Below are 14,199 nucleotides of genomic sequence, written 5' to 3'. Positions count from 1 at the left end.
TTTACGCCTTATAGCCTGTACCGCACCATTGTTACTTTTATGTATTCATCCCTGTGATAGTGTTGCCGTTGGGGGCACCAGGCCTAAAGAGTTCTGCTTTGTAACATTTTCGTCAGAAATTGGTTTTGTACGTATAGAGTTATTAACCTTTATGTTCATGCCACTGTTCTTCTTGCTTTTTCTTTTTTGCAATGTTTCATTTTTGGCTCCTACTGAACATTTGGCTTCAAAATGGCTGTGAAGTGTACTAGTCCCTGTGAATTAACTGCAATTTTGGCGGATAGGTGTGTATCGACTCTTAAGTTTTTTACATTTGAATGTACAGTCAGTGCGCTCCAAAGAGGGCGAGTTTTGCAGTTTTCTTGATGAATTTGGCTTCAAGTTTTCGGTCATTATGCTAAGTGAAACTTGGTACTCCAATGATGCCGATGTTGTGAGTATAGATGGGTATAATGTGGTTCACATGAACCGAAAAAGCCGGGGCGGTGGTGTATGCATATATGTTGAAGCTAGTATCAGCTATGAGTATGTTGATTATTGGTCTCGAAGTTGCGAAGATTTTGAAATCATGTGCTTGAAATCTGAAAAAATTCTCATTACTGTTGTCTATAGACCACCTCACGGCAGCATCAATAGTTTTTTTCCACTTCTTAGACGAATACTTTAGGTTCGTAAATGAAAACAATTATACTTTAGTGCTTGGAGGGGATCTGAACATCGACATGCTGACAACATCTAACAAACAAACCGACTTTTCCAACCTGCTTCTTTCGTACAGCCTGTCGAATGTCGTAACTACCCCAACTCGCGTTACAGCTACTACAGCGACTTTAATAGATTTATTTATAACAAATACTGCTGATGTACTACATCATGGTACGATTAGTATTACGATTAGTGATCATTTGCCAATCTATCTAATTACTAGTTTACAAACTAAACAAAAACATTCAGTGGAAAGAGATATTTACTTTCAAGACATCAATCCACGATCTCTATCTTGCTTCCGTGAAGAAATAAGCTTGTTAAGCTGGAATGACATATTGTCTTGTTCTTCACCTGAAAAGGCCTATGACCAGTTTATTGATACCTTGAGCTCAGTATATCGGAAACATTTTCCTTATGAGCAAGCAAAAAAACCAAAACAAGCTCGTAAACCATGGATTTCGTTTAAGCTAATCAAAATGATAAAGAAAAGAATGCATTAAACCATTTATTTGTGTGCACTCGTGACCTCGGCGTGTTGAAAGAGTTTAAAACATTCCGTAATAACTTGACTAAGTTGCTAAAACAAGCTAAGCGTGACTATTACTACTCCATGTTTGATGGCATTGTGGATGTAAAGCAGATGTGGAATAAGCTGAATGCTGTCCTATCACGATCGCGGCCCGCCTCTACTGTTAATGAGCTTAAAGTAGGAAGCGAGAGCTTTAAAGATGAAGCCCTAGCAAATAAATTTAATGAATATTTTCTATCATTGGCTGAAAGCACTCATGATCAAGATGCGCTGTTGTACTTACCCAGCCCCCTAACACATTCTCTGTATCTATATGAAACTGACGATAATGAAATTCTAACCGTGTTCAAAAAATTCAGGCGAAGCAAAAGTGAGGATGTGAATGGGCTAAAGATTGCACCAATCCTTCATGTCATCGACCTGATCACACCTTGCCTCACTCACATTTACAACATGGCATTAACGACTGGCATTTTTCCTCAACAGATGAAAGTTGCAAGGGTAACTGTGGTACACAAAGGTGGTGAAAGAGATAATTTGGGCAATTATAGACCTATATCAATTCTTCCCTTGTTTTCTAAAGGTTTAGAAAAAATTATCCTCCTCAGAATGAGTAATTTCTTTGAAAAGCATTCCGTAATAACGTCGTCACAACATGGGTTCAGATCAGGCTGTTCGACTGAAACTGCTCTTCTCAAACAAAAAGAAATAATTTTGAACAGTATTGAGGCTAGGAAACTAACACTGGGAGTATTCTTAGACTTCTCAAAAGCATTCGACAGAATAAATCATGCAACCCTATTAGATAAATTAAATTGTTATGGCATACGCGGAATTGTTTTAGAATTAATTAGTAGTTACATTACAGATAGAAAGCAATGCGTATCAATAAATAGATATCATTCTTCGTTTAAACCTATTAGGCAGGGTGTGCCTCAGGGCAGCATACTGGGCCCACTTTTATTGTCATATATATCAATGATATTGTGAATGTCCATGATTCCATTAACTACATTATTTACGCAGATGATACTAGTTTCTTCATTTCAGGAACCAAGATGACGAACTTATACATTTGGCAAATGAAGTACTAAGAAAAATCTATAGTTGGTCGGTAAAAACTCGCTTCAGCTAAATTGCTCTAAGACAAAAGCAGTGCTTTTTAGAGCGAAATCCACGCCTTGTGATATTACGAAGACTCTTACGCTAAATGACTCAAAAGTAGAACTCTCTGCGTCAGTTAAAACATTGGGTGTTATTTTTTTATGAACTGATGACTTGGGACCACCATACCGATTACTTAAAATCTAAGCTTTGCAAAGCCTTAGGCATGTTGCGCAGGTGCCAGAGACTGCTACCAATACAACAGAAACTCATGATATATAATGCACTATTTGCTTCACATCTGCGTTATTGTCACCTCGTTTGGTCAAACAGCACAAAACAATCACTAGGTCATCTAGTCATACTGCAGAAGCAAGCCTTACGGGCTATTGCTGATGTACCCTACAATGACCATACGCGTGATCTGTTTATAAAGTTCAAAATTATCCGAGTTGACCATCTATATGAGTATCAGCTTATGTGTTCTTTTAAACGTGAAACGACCAAGGGTACTACCCATATTAGGAACATCGCAAACTTGTTAACCAACCAATCATCTCGCTTAAACCGACACACTGAACATTGGGCGGTTCCGCGACCAAGCACAAACTATGGTTTTCAAACACTTTCCTACTGTCTTCCCTCCACTCTAAATAAATATAAACTATGCGATGAAAACATACGTTATGTTCCTAAAAACGCATTGCTTCAACTAATAATATGAATATCAACCTTGCTTTTGTGTTTCATGAAAATGTGTATTTCTTGCTGATGCTTATCACTTTGCTTTGTGTATTTTTATTTTAATATTGCAACAAATGGAAATATTTGTCATGTTGCTGCTGTTATTGTATGGGGAGGTGGGACCAGTCAAGCTGCCTATATGCAGCTTTTATCCCACCATCCTTGCTGTGTATACATGTTTTGTAACTATGTGGCAATAAACTTCAATTCAATTCAATTCAAAAGAATAGGAGGCAACATGCAGCCTTAGATTTACTGCAGTTGACAGCAGCCGTGGTGAAGGATACCTGAGTATTGCTTGAGACTGGGCTAGCTCACGAAGTTACATGATTCCTACACTAGTGCATGAAGCAAATGATATAAGCATGATCTGTCATTCTTCGTGTTGTGCTTCACTGCTTCAGCTTTGCTTCATGTTTCTGTACTTCTCGTTGTGACTTCAGTGCAGGAGTTGTGGGACATTATAGCAGCTTAGTGTTCAGTTTTCTACTTATGCTGCAATTGCTACCTTTATGACGATACAGTGCAGCAGTGCTAAGTGTTTATATACTATCCTTTAAAAAAAAGAATGAAAAAGTATTATGTTAAAGTACCACTACAATAGAGCCATAAACAGCCAGCAGAAGTCCAGGGTGATGCCATTTATTACAATAAACTGATGATTTATACATCTCTTGACTCAACCAAGCTCGTTAATATTACAAACTATAACCAAGAATAAAACAGGCACATATGTGTTGCATAGGACATTTATAAGATTTTAGTGAGTGGTCTGACATTCACAGCAATTTGGACAAAATTATGACAGCAACATTTAATCCTTGGCATGTGCTTCAAATCTGGATACATTACGCAAATTCAGCTCGGCGTGAGCTACAATAATTGTCGCACAGTGCATGATAACACTGACACACTGCTTGGCTAAAGATCCATGCAAGAACAAGTTGACTGATTGCGCACACATTAAAAACCTTTAAAATATGAAAAGTCTTACTGAAATGCTGAATCTTATAGCCCTATATAAAAGAAAGCTTTATGAATTCTGTGAAGAATCAACTGCTGCTGCCAAACTAGAAGAATGCAGTGCAGACACACAACTTCTACCTTCTCAAGGGAAAGTTGTATTATATATTTTTTTTAATTTTAGATCACATTGCACGTGTGTTGCGCACTTCGTACTCTAATTGAGTACTGTACCCCTGTGTGCAAGAATAAGACTCCCCTTCTACCATTTTTCGAACTATATTTGCCTCAGCCAGCAGATACGTCATTTATGTTTTAGCATGTACTTCAGATAAATGACTATGCTCTGAACAAGACCCAATTGGGGCTTTTCCATCAAGTTGATCCCAATAACTGCTTGAAAAATGCTGCATGGAGTGCTGCTTTTCATAGAATACACGAATCAGCAAAAAATAAATCTGTAATTTTCAAGCATATCATTGTTTCTGCATGAAGAACTACTTCATTCAAGATGCTTCATTGAACGTGGCTTCTCATGCTATGTGCCCTGTACCTGCTTCAGCCACCTTAGTTAATTTCATGTCTTAATTTCAACTTAGTTTTCCTGTCACCAGTTTTTCCTTTAAAATTCAATATGCAGCGCACAATCAAGAATGCATGATCAAACACATTATTCCACTAATTAGTCCATAGGGACGACTGAATTGCACAAATTGGTAAGAGCGCAACATACCACAGCAATTTTGTCAATGGGTCATTCACCACTTCCGGATGACCTTAGCACTTCTACTGGAAGGCAACTTTTCAATAATTGGCACTTGTTCCTCACCAGCCCAATCACTCTTTCGACATGTATGCGCACATTCGCTATTTCCCTGGTGTACTCAACTTCACTCGGGCTCAGCTGCCGCTTTCCCCTAGTGAATGGCGGAATGTGCAGTCTGGCAGAGCACAAGCCAACACTCTCTGCTATCAAGAAGCCCCTATCTGCGAGAACAACATAATCATATTCCAATTTCAATAGAACACCACAATCTTCTGTTATAAACTTATCACTGAACCTACCTCCATAACTCTTGGATATGAAAGTAATGCTGCCTTGTGGAGAGATAGCAATCAAAAATTTCACAGTGTTATGGTGCTTGCAGTGAGACCAAGTACTGGCACGCGAGTCAAGGGCACTTGGTCGGTCGATAAATACTTCAAAACAGTAAAAAAAATCACAGCATATCCACGGGGTGAATGATGATGAGTGGGGCGAAGCTACGGAGGGAATCATCTGTAAACCGTGAAACTCTTCCGTGAAATGCGCCCAGTACATAATATAAAGAGTGTGAAACATCTTGTATATATCAAACATCAAACTTTTATTGTACTGTTGGTTTACGTGGTCCCTTCATTATCACTTGTGATCGGTGAAATGCAAGGAAGAAGTCCGCTCCCGAGCGAAAGAGCGCCAAGAGCGACCGCATTCCCCGCTCGCCCTGTGCGAATTAAAGGCAAGGCTAGAGGGAAGACAGGACGCGCGTTCCACGACGCGAGGTCGGTAGCATGCCCAAGGAAAGCCAACGGAACGCGATCGTGCAAGTGCTCCGGCTTCGCATCGCCTCATGGTTCCATTTAGCGTCCCAAAACCAAACATATTGCTCAAGGTGTGCCTTGCGTTTTTCGTAGAAATAATTTCTTTATCATGTACATTAAGACGAAAAGTTGAAAGCTCACTAGAGCGTATCGCCCGCAAAGTATGTCTTTTAGTGTGATTTAACTCTCGTACGGCAGGGTCCTCGCGCCGTTGCCGGTCCACCTCGCCCGTTGACGATCGGGCGAGGTGGCTACATATAACTACTACTACTACACTTTAAGAAAAACATCTGGCGTTCTTTCGTTCTGCTTTTACAAAACATCTGGCGTCTTTCGTTGGTTTATTTCATCAATCAACGGCGTTTTGAACAAAAGTTTTATTGTTTAATCACGCACAGGAGAAATCTCACCAGGCACTACCTTGGAGGTAAACAATGGCTGCTAATGGCAATGAGAGACAGAAGAAGTCGGCTTTTAGCTAACACTTACACTTCTACTTCTACTAACGTTTCCTGCTGGAACATGCCAATGGCTGCTAATGGGGAATGAGAGACAGAAGAATTCGGCTTTTAGTTAACGCGCACGCTGCGAATTTTTTATTGTTCAACAACGCACAGGAGAAATCTCCCACCGGCACCACCTTGGAGGTCAAAGCGTAAGACTTGTTACTCACTACTACGACCACGACGACTACGAGGGACGAACGGGTGCCGCCTTAAGGAGCTTCGCCCCTAAAATTACGCGGACCTTCCTTCCAAAGTTACGTACAAATGCCAGTGGCATGGTTTTCATGACATCTTCTTTTTCAGGCCATCGAATTAGGGGGTTCAACCTGTCAAAACAAGCATCCAGCCACCTTTCACATATTCGGGATGCTGTTGCTTGTGATATGTTAAACCTGTAGGCAAGATCCTGCATAGGCAAACGAAGTCGCAACCTCATCAAGAACAGCATCATTTCCTCAAACTTCGAGAGGACATTGTTTACACTGTGCGATATGTGATGCTCTATCAGGTGAAAAACAGCCATGAGCACTGCGAATGATGGGAGCCCCGTGTAAAAGCACACTTTGTCGTTGTCTTCTCCCAGTGCCTCTTCTGTAAACCGGCTTCTGTTTACAGTCACCCGAAGGTCATAAACTGCTTTGTTTTGAGAAACAAGGTCCTCCTCCATGGCAGCAATATCTGCAGCAGTCAAGTCGGTTTGGCAAGCTCCATCTGCGTAAAACAAGCAAGAGCTCAGACATCTCGTTCATAGATGTTTGTTGCACTGTCTTAAGATCTACTGCTTTCTTCGCTTGACTAGTGCTGTACGTATTAACAGGAATATTAATGCCACGTGGAAATTATCAACATTATCACACACACACACACACACACAAACACACACACACACACACACACACACACACACACACACACACACACACACACACACACACACACACACACACACACACACCGTATGCGATGATGCTATTATCATAAAGTGCAGAAGAATTATTTACCTTCAGCTGCAGTGACAGCTGCTTCTTTGCCCATCAGCTGGTGGCTCTTCATCTGGCTCCGCAGATTCTGCAGCATAAGTTGCACATTATATGATCAGTAGTACGAAAAAATAGATAATTTGCTTTACCATAAGTTGATATTCATAATTTCATTTTTTAGCTTCGACAACGTTTAGGCTTTATTTTTAAATAAGGTTTCTGTACCTTGAAGTTCTGATTCCTCCGCTGGCGACATACTCGGTGCGATAGTTGTCGCCACAGCAGATCGACGCCGCTTCAGACGTTCATAGCGGTGCAGCTGAGGTTCGGAGCAACGATCGCCGTACCCAAAATGTTGGCTCGGTGCCCAGTCCGGACTACACGTATCGAAAAGTTGTGATGGCTGCCCTGCGGTAAGATGTTTGTTCTTCTGGGTTAGGGAGTACACGACAAATTTTTGGCGGTGCTTTGCCGATATAACGGTCCTTACGCACTCGCTCCGACAGCGCTATTCATGATCACAAACGAACTCACTGCATTATAATTTCGCTTGACCACAGCCGTGCACTACGAATTATTACATGCACTCGAAGAGTAGCAGCTGGCAAAATTATACGTCGAGCGACGAGCAAAATTAGACACAGAGCATTGCGCTATTTGCCTGGAATGAAAGGCAAACAGGAAAAGCAAACCTATGTAAACCTCTTCCGTACGATTACCAGAAAATGTGCAATTTAAGTGCTTCAGAACTCCTAGTCTTATTGTTGGTACTTCCTGTTCGATGTGTCATGCCAGTAAACACACTGTTGCACCAAAACACAGCGTTCGAGAACAAATTACGGAGGTATCAAACATTCGGCTGGCGCATAACACAACGTGGGTCGTGCGTCTTTCTTCTTTTTTCTTTTTTCGTTCGCGTCTTTTCATGGCGACGCCTACAGTAGATACAATGCATCCTTACCTGAAATAAAATGCTTCGAGCAGACCTTGTACTTGTCCACGTTGGCGTCGAGGCCTTTCCGGTTAATTCTGGCCAACCATTCTCGTCGGCGGCTTTCGGACAGCACCCGCGTCTGTTCGCATTCATTTAGCCGCACCTTCGGTATCTTAAAGAAGCGCGGATCCGGTGCATTGCTCTGTAACTTCTCCTCCTTCGTCTGAGACCGATTGCTGCACCCAAAAACGGCGCAGAACACCATGTCACAGCTATTGGCTCCTAGAACACAGGCACCGTAAAGCGCGGCCTTGTCAGCCAGTACAACAAAATGGCGGCGGTCCCAGGATGCATCGCTTGCGTGACGTGGGTGAATACTCCCTATAAAGATGCCTTTATCTTGGAGCCAGGTTTTAACAGCTAGTGTGTTTGTGTGCAACTGAAAGAAGAATGTTTTAACTGATGGTTGTATAGGCATTTTCTTTACTCGTTTGAGCACATCCTGTCCAGCGCCTCCGCGATGTGGGAAACGGTACAAGGGCTCTGGTAGCATGTTTTCCGCTAGGTCCTTATATAGCTTTTTCTTCTTAACATTAAATAAATAATCTAACGAAAATCGTGCGTTCAGCAACCTGAACGACAGAACCACCTCGCGCAGGTACCCGGTTACAGAACCGTTGATCGTTTTGCGCGAAGACGCTATAAGTTCCGGGAGTAGTCGCCGTAGCCTCGTTTGTATGATAGTGCGGAGGAACGGGTGATTTTGATCCCGTAAATACATAAATCGCGACACAACCTGTCGCAAAAACAAATGGACAAGACCAAGGCCACCTTTCTTAACAGGGCGGAACAAATTCATTCTGCTAGTCCGCTCCCAAGTGGACGCCCAAATAAAAACAGCAAAAACGCGGTGAAGTTTTTGTATGCTAACTCGCGATGCGCATAACACATTCATCACATACCAGATTTTGGAGGTCAGAAAAATGTTACAGACAGTGGCTCGTGAAAAAATGGACAATTGCCTGCCTTGCCACGCAGTAGACTTTTCTTTTGCACTTCGCGCCTGCTCAGACCAGTGCGCTTCTGGATCACGATAAGATTCAAGTGGCACGCCTAGGTAACGTGTTGGAATTGCCGACCAGCGTAACCGAGAGTAATGCTCTGGGGTAACATCCCAGTCACCATGCCAAAACCCGTAACTCTTATCCCAGTTTATTTGGGCACCGGTGCAGTCACAAAAGTCGCATACAATATTAGTGGCTTGTTTGATGCTCTCCCTGTCTGAGCAGAACACAGCAACATCATCTGCGTAAGCCAAAACTTTGACGTGTGCTGTCTCCAGCCTGAAGCCCGTAATAGCTTCCGTGTGGTCAATGGCCAAACAGAGCGGTTCGAGATAATGTGCAAAAAGCAAAGGCGACAAAGGACATCCCTGCCTCACTGACGAGCGGACGTTCACGCTCTCCGTAAGTTCCCCGTTTACTATAATACGCATGGTGCAGTCCGTGTACGCCATTCTGACGCCTTCTAGTATTACATGGCCAACATTTGAATGTTTGAGAATGTCCAATAAAATCTCGTGCGAGACTCGGTCAAAAGCTTTCGCCAGGTCGAGCTGCATCATTGCCACGCGCTCGCCTAGAACGTCACAACATTCAAGAACACTTCGTGCGACGTGAATGTTTGTCGCTATGCTGCGGCCTTTAATACCGCAAGTCTGATGTGGCCCTACCAGCTTTGCAATAACCCCCTGGAGTCTTTTGGCTAATACTTTCATAAATATTTTGTAGTCCACGTTGGTGAGGCTGATAGGACGATAAGAGCCCACGGAGAGACGTTTTTCGGGGTCATCACTCTTGGGTATCAGCACAACGTGCGACCTTCTGAATGAAAGCGGAACTCGCTTACGGTCGTAAGCTTCAGCGAAAACTCCAAGCAACACAGGAGCTACCTTAAATTTAAAAGCTTTATAGAAGGCGGCCCCTAGGCCATCGGGCCCGGGCGCCTTGCCCAGCGTCAAGTCGCCGATTGCGTCCTCGATTTCTCGTAGAGAAATCTGCACCTCCAAACGTGCTTTAACTTCGTCGTCTAGCCTCGGCATAAAAGGTAAAAATGTCTCCCGAAATCCTTCCATAGTGTTCCTTTGTTCTCCAAGCAGATAAGTAAAATGATCGGCTATCACGCGCCTGATGACCTTCCTATCCGACGTGACATCGTTGCCACTAGCTATTTGACGGATTTCTTTCTGGCACGCATATTTCTTTTCATCAGACAACGCGCGTTTTGTTGGCCTTTCACCGACCCACAATTTTTCCGCTCTTGTTCGTATTATCGCGGTCTTCTACTTCTCAGCGTCAATTTGCTCCAGTTGACTCTTCACGTCTCTCATTTCCTTCCTAAAAACACCAGGTTGGGTGTTTTCCATGCAGGTAAAGTATTCAAGCCGCTCACGAAGCTCACGTTCACTTTGGTTCCGCTTATGCTTGAGTATGCTACTTCTTTCTATGGCAGCTATTTTGACTCTCTGTTTAAACTCCTCCCATTCAGCAGCGAGATTTATTGACTGCGAGGCGTGTAGCTTCTCCAGTTCGTCGGTTACTACGCTTACGAAATTATCGTCCTCTAGGAGCTTCACATTAAATTTCCACAGGTTCCAATTTCAATGTGGTTTCGCCTGCACTCTGCCAAAGCCGGCAATAACCAAACAGTGGTCGCTGAAGGAAATAGGTTTCACTTGGTACGCAGTGCACAGCACAACAAGTTCGGCTGAGGCATAGATTCTGTCCAATCTTGCATGGCTATCTCGCTGAAAATGGGTGTAAGTCGGGCGAGTACCACTGGAAAAAACGCAGCCCACGTCCTCTAAACCGCGGTCATGTACTATCTCCGATAACAACTCGGCGCTCTTATCGTGAAAACGGCTCTTTTTGGACCGGTCTTCAGCTGCACAAACACAGTTGAAATCGCGTAGGAGTATTATCACTTTTTCACAGTTTAGATACGTCAGAAACCTTTAAAAAATTGTGCGATCTCTTTCGACATTCGGTGCGTAAGCACAGACAACGCGGTAACTCGTACCCGAAAGACTAAAATCTACCACTAAAAGGCGGCCAGATTGGCACGACTCAACCGTTTGTACGCAACTACAAAAGTCATTACGTATGAAAACAGCACAGCCGCCCGAACTGCCAACAGCGTGACAAAAATGTACATTGAAATGAGGACGAAAAACGGATACCATTCGGTCGGCAACCTCCTGGCTTTCTATTTTGGTCTCCTGAACTGCGACCAAGTCCAAATCGTTTTCGAGCAGTAAGCGGCTTAATTGGCACTGTCGCCTTCTAGCGCTTAACCCTCGTACATTCAGTGTTGCTACGCGCAAACTCGCTTTTGTTAGCTGGGCCATGGCTGCAAAGGAGGTTGCCTTTCCGAATGGTGTCCTTTGCGAAGAACAAACCAGAGGTGAAACTTATTGCGATATTCTTCTCGCGGATGACACCGCGAAACAAAACCCGGCCAGTGGCCGTGAAGCTGTCGCGTTTGAAGAGCAGAGCAAACAGTGATCCACATTGTAGCTTTTTCCTACACCATTTTCGGCCCAACCCCACCCACCCCTCCCCTCCCCCTCCTTTACCTGACATAAAAAAAAATCACAGCATATCCACGGGGTGAATGATGATGAGTGGGGCGAAGCTACGGAGGGAATCATCTGTAAACCGTGAAACTCTTCCGTGAAATGCGCCCAGTACATAATATAAAGAGTGTGAAACATCTTGTATATATTAAACATGAAACTTTTATTGTACTGTTGGTTTACGTGGTCCCTTCATTATCACTTGTGATCGGTGAAATGCAAGGAAGAAGTCCGCTCCCGAGCGAAAGAGCGCCAAGAGCGACCGCATTCCCCGCTCGCCCTGTGCGAATTAAAGGCAAGGCTAGAGGGAAGACAGGACGCGCGTTCCACGACGCGAGGTCGGTAGCATGCCCAACGAAAGCCAACGGAACGCGATCGTGCAAGTGCTCCGGCTTCGCATCGCCTCATGGTTCCATTTAGCGTCCCAAAACCAAATATATTGCTCAAGGTGTGCCTTGCGTTTTTCGTAGAAATAATTTCTTTATCATGTACATTAAGATGAAAAGTTGAAAGCTCACTAGAGTGTATCGCCCGCAAAGTATGTCTTTTAGTGTGATTTAACTCTCGTACGGCAGGGTCCTCGCGCCGTTGCCGGTCCACCTCGCCCGTTGACGATCGGGCGAGGTGGCTACATATAACTACTACTACTACACTTTAAGAAAAACATCTGGCGTTCTTTCGTTCTGCTTTTACAAAACATCTGGCGTCTTTCGTTGGTTTATTTCATCAATCAACGGCGTTTTGAACAAAAGTTTTATTGTTTAATCACGCACAGGAGAAATCTCACCAGGCACTACCTTGGAGGTAAACAATGGCTGCTAATGGCAATGAGAGACAGAAGAAGTCGGCTTTTAGCTAACACTTACACTTCTACTTCTACTAACGTTTCCTACTGGAACATGCCAATGGCTGCTAATGGGGAATGAGAGACAGAAGAATTCGGCTTTTAGTTAACGCGCACGCTGCGAATTTTTTATTGTTCAACAACGCACAGGAGAAATCTCCCACCGGCACCACCTTGGAGGTCAAAGCGTAAGACTTGTTACGGACTACTGCGATGACGACGATTACGAGGGACGAACGGGTGCCGCCTTAAGGAGCTTCGCCCCTAAAACCATCTCTTACGAAGGCGGATTGCCCGCCCGCCGTGGTTCGCCCGGAATGTTAGGTGGTGGTGGTGGAAAACGTTTATTACTCTATATACAGCGAGAGGTGTGGACGGGGTGAGCCGGATGGGCCCGCCCTTCACAAACACTAGGAGGGATCCCTAGTCCGGTATCCCTGTAGTTGCCGCGGCGGCCCGGGCTCTAGCCACCAATGCTTGTTGGGCTTGGAGGTCGGAGCAGCCGAGCAGGACAGCTTCCCAGTCCTCTCGGGTGGGGTGGGAGTGGGGTGGGTAGGCAGGATTCGCGGTCTAAATGGAGAGCGTCTTACACCTGGCGTTTTCGTCGGCGGCTCGCCGCATCCACCATCGTCCCGCTGCGACTCACTGTCGACGGTGCTCTCATGCGGCCTCTTTCCGGCCATCGGGCTCCCTTCGCCGTGTGAAGAAACCATACACTTCTCGCCGGATTCAATCACGCTCACCGGAGGCTGCACTTCTGGGGGCGAATCCCGTCTAGTCGGTGCAGTGTCGACGCCTTTGACGGGCTCGTGCTGGTCCTTGGAGGCTTCGTCGACTTGCCGCTTATCACGCTCGCCCTCCGGAACAGAGGACGATGTAGATGGTTGTTTCACGGGCGTTTGTCTGAGGCGTCGCCTCTTCCAAGTCAGCCTCGTCCATGAGCAGGTTGGTGGTGTCGTCGCTGCCCCCGGGCCCTGTCACGCTGGCGTACGTTCGTTCACACTGGCCGTCTTCGTGACCGAATCGCCGACAAAAGCCACATCGCGGAATGCGGCACTCGCGGCGGATGTGGCCCGTGCCCCGGCAGCGAAGGCAGAGCGGAGCCCTGCCCGGCACAACAACAAGGGCGTGCTCACCGGACACTCTTAACTGGTGTGGCAAGTCGTCGATTTTGACGCCGGAGTGCAGCCTCAGAGTCACAAGCCTCGTTGTAGACCCTTTGTCGGTCAATCCCTCGGACCTCCAGCGCTCCCTGACGATGTCGGTGAGTTTACCGAAAGGCGTGAAGGCAAGGCGCACGTCCTCGTCAGGCACACTGTGGAGCAACTAGTGCACCTTCATTCGGACGTCCCTGTTGGCCGGGTCGATGACGATACAGCGCTTGCTTTTAACTTGCAGTTCACCGATGCTGACCAGCTTCTTTACCGTTTCAGCGTCCTTGAAGGTGACCGCCCGCCCACACATGGCTCATGCGGTACGCCCCCAAGGCGACTACCTCGGGGAGTACCGAATGTTGAGCCAGAGCGTCGCGAAAGTCTTCTACCCGGTAGGGCCGAGCACTGACGTCCGCGTGCAAAAACACGGTATTTAAAATAAACCGTCCTGTAGGCAAACTGGGCAGAACAACCTGGTATTCGTTTTCCATTGCAGATAACCTGTTTCCGCGACCGAG

The sequence above is a fragment of the Rhipicephalus sanguineus genome, chromosome 10, assembly GCF_013339695.2.
Source record: "Rhipicephalus sanguineus isolate Rsan-2018 chromosome 10, BIME_Rsan_1.4, whole genome shotgun sequence".
Classification (NCBI taxonomy): Eukaryota; Metazoa; Arthropoda; class Arachnida; order Ixodida; family Ixodidae; genus Rhipicephalus; species Rhipicephalus sanguineus.
This window is presented reverse-complemented; position numbering follows the sequence as displayed.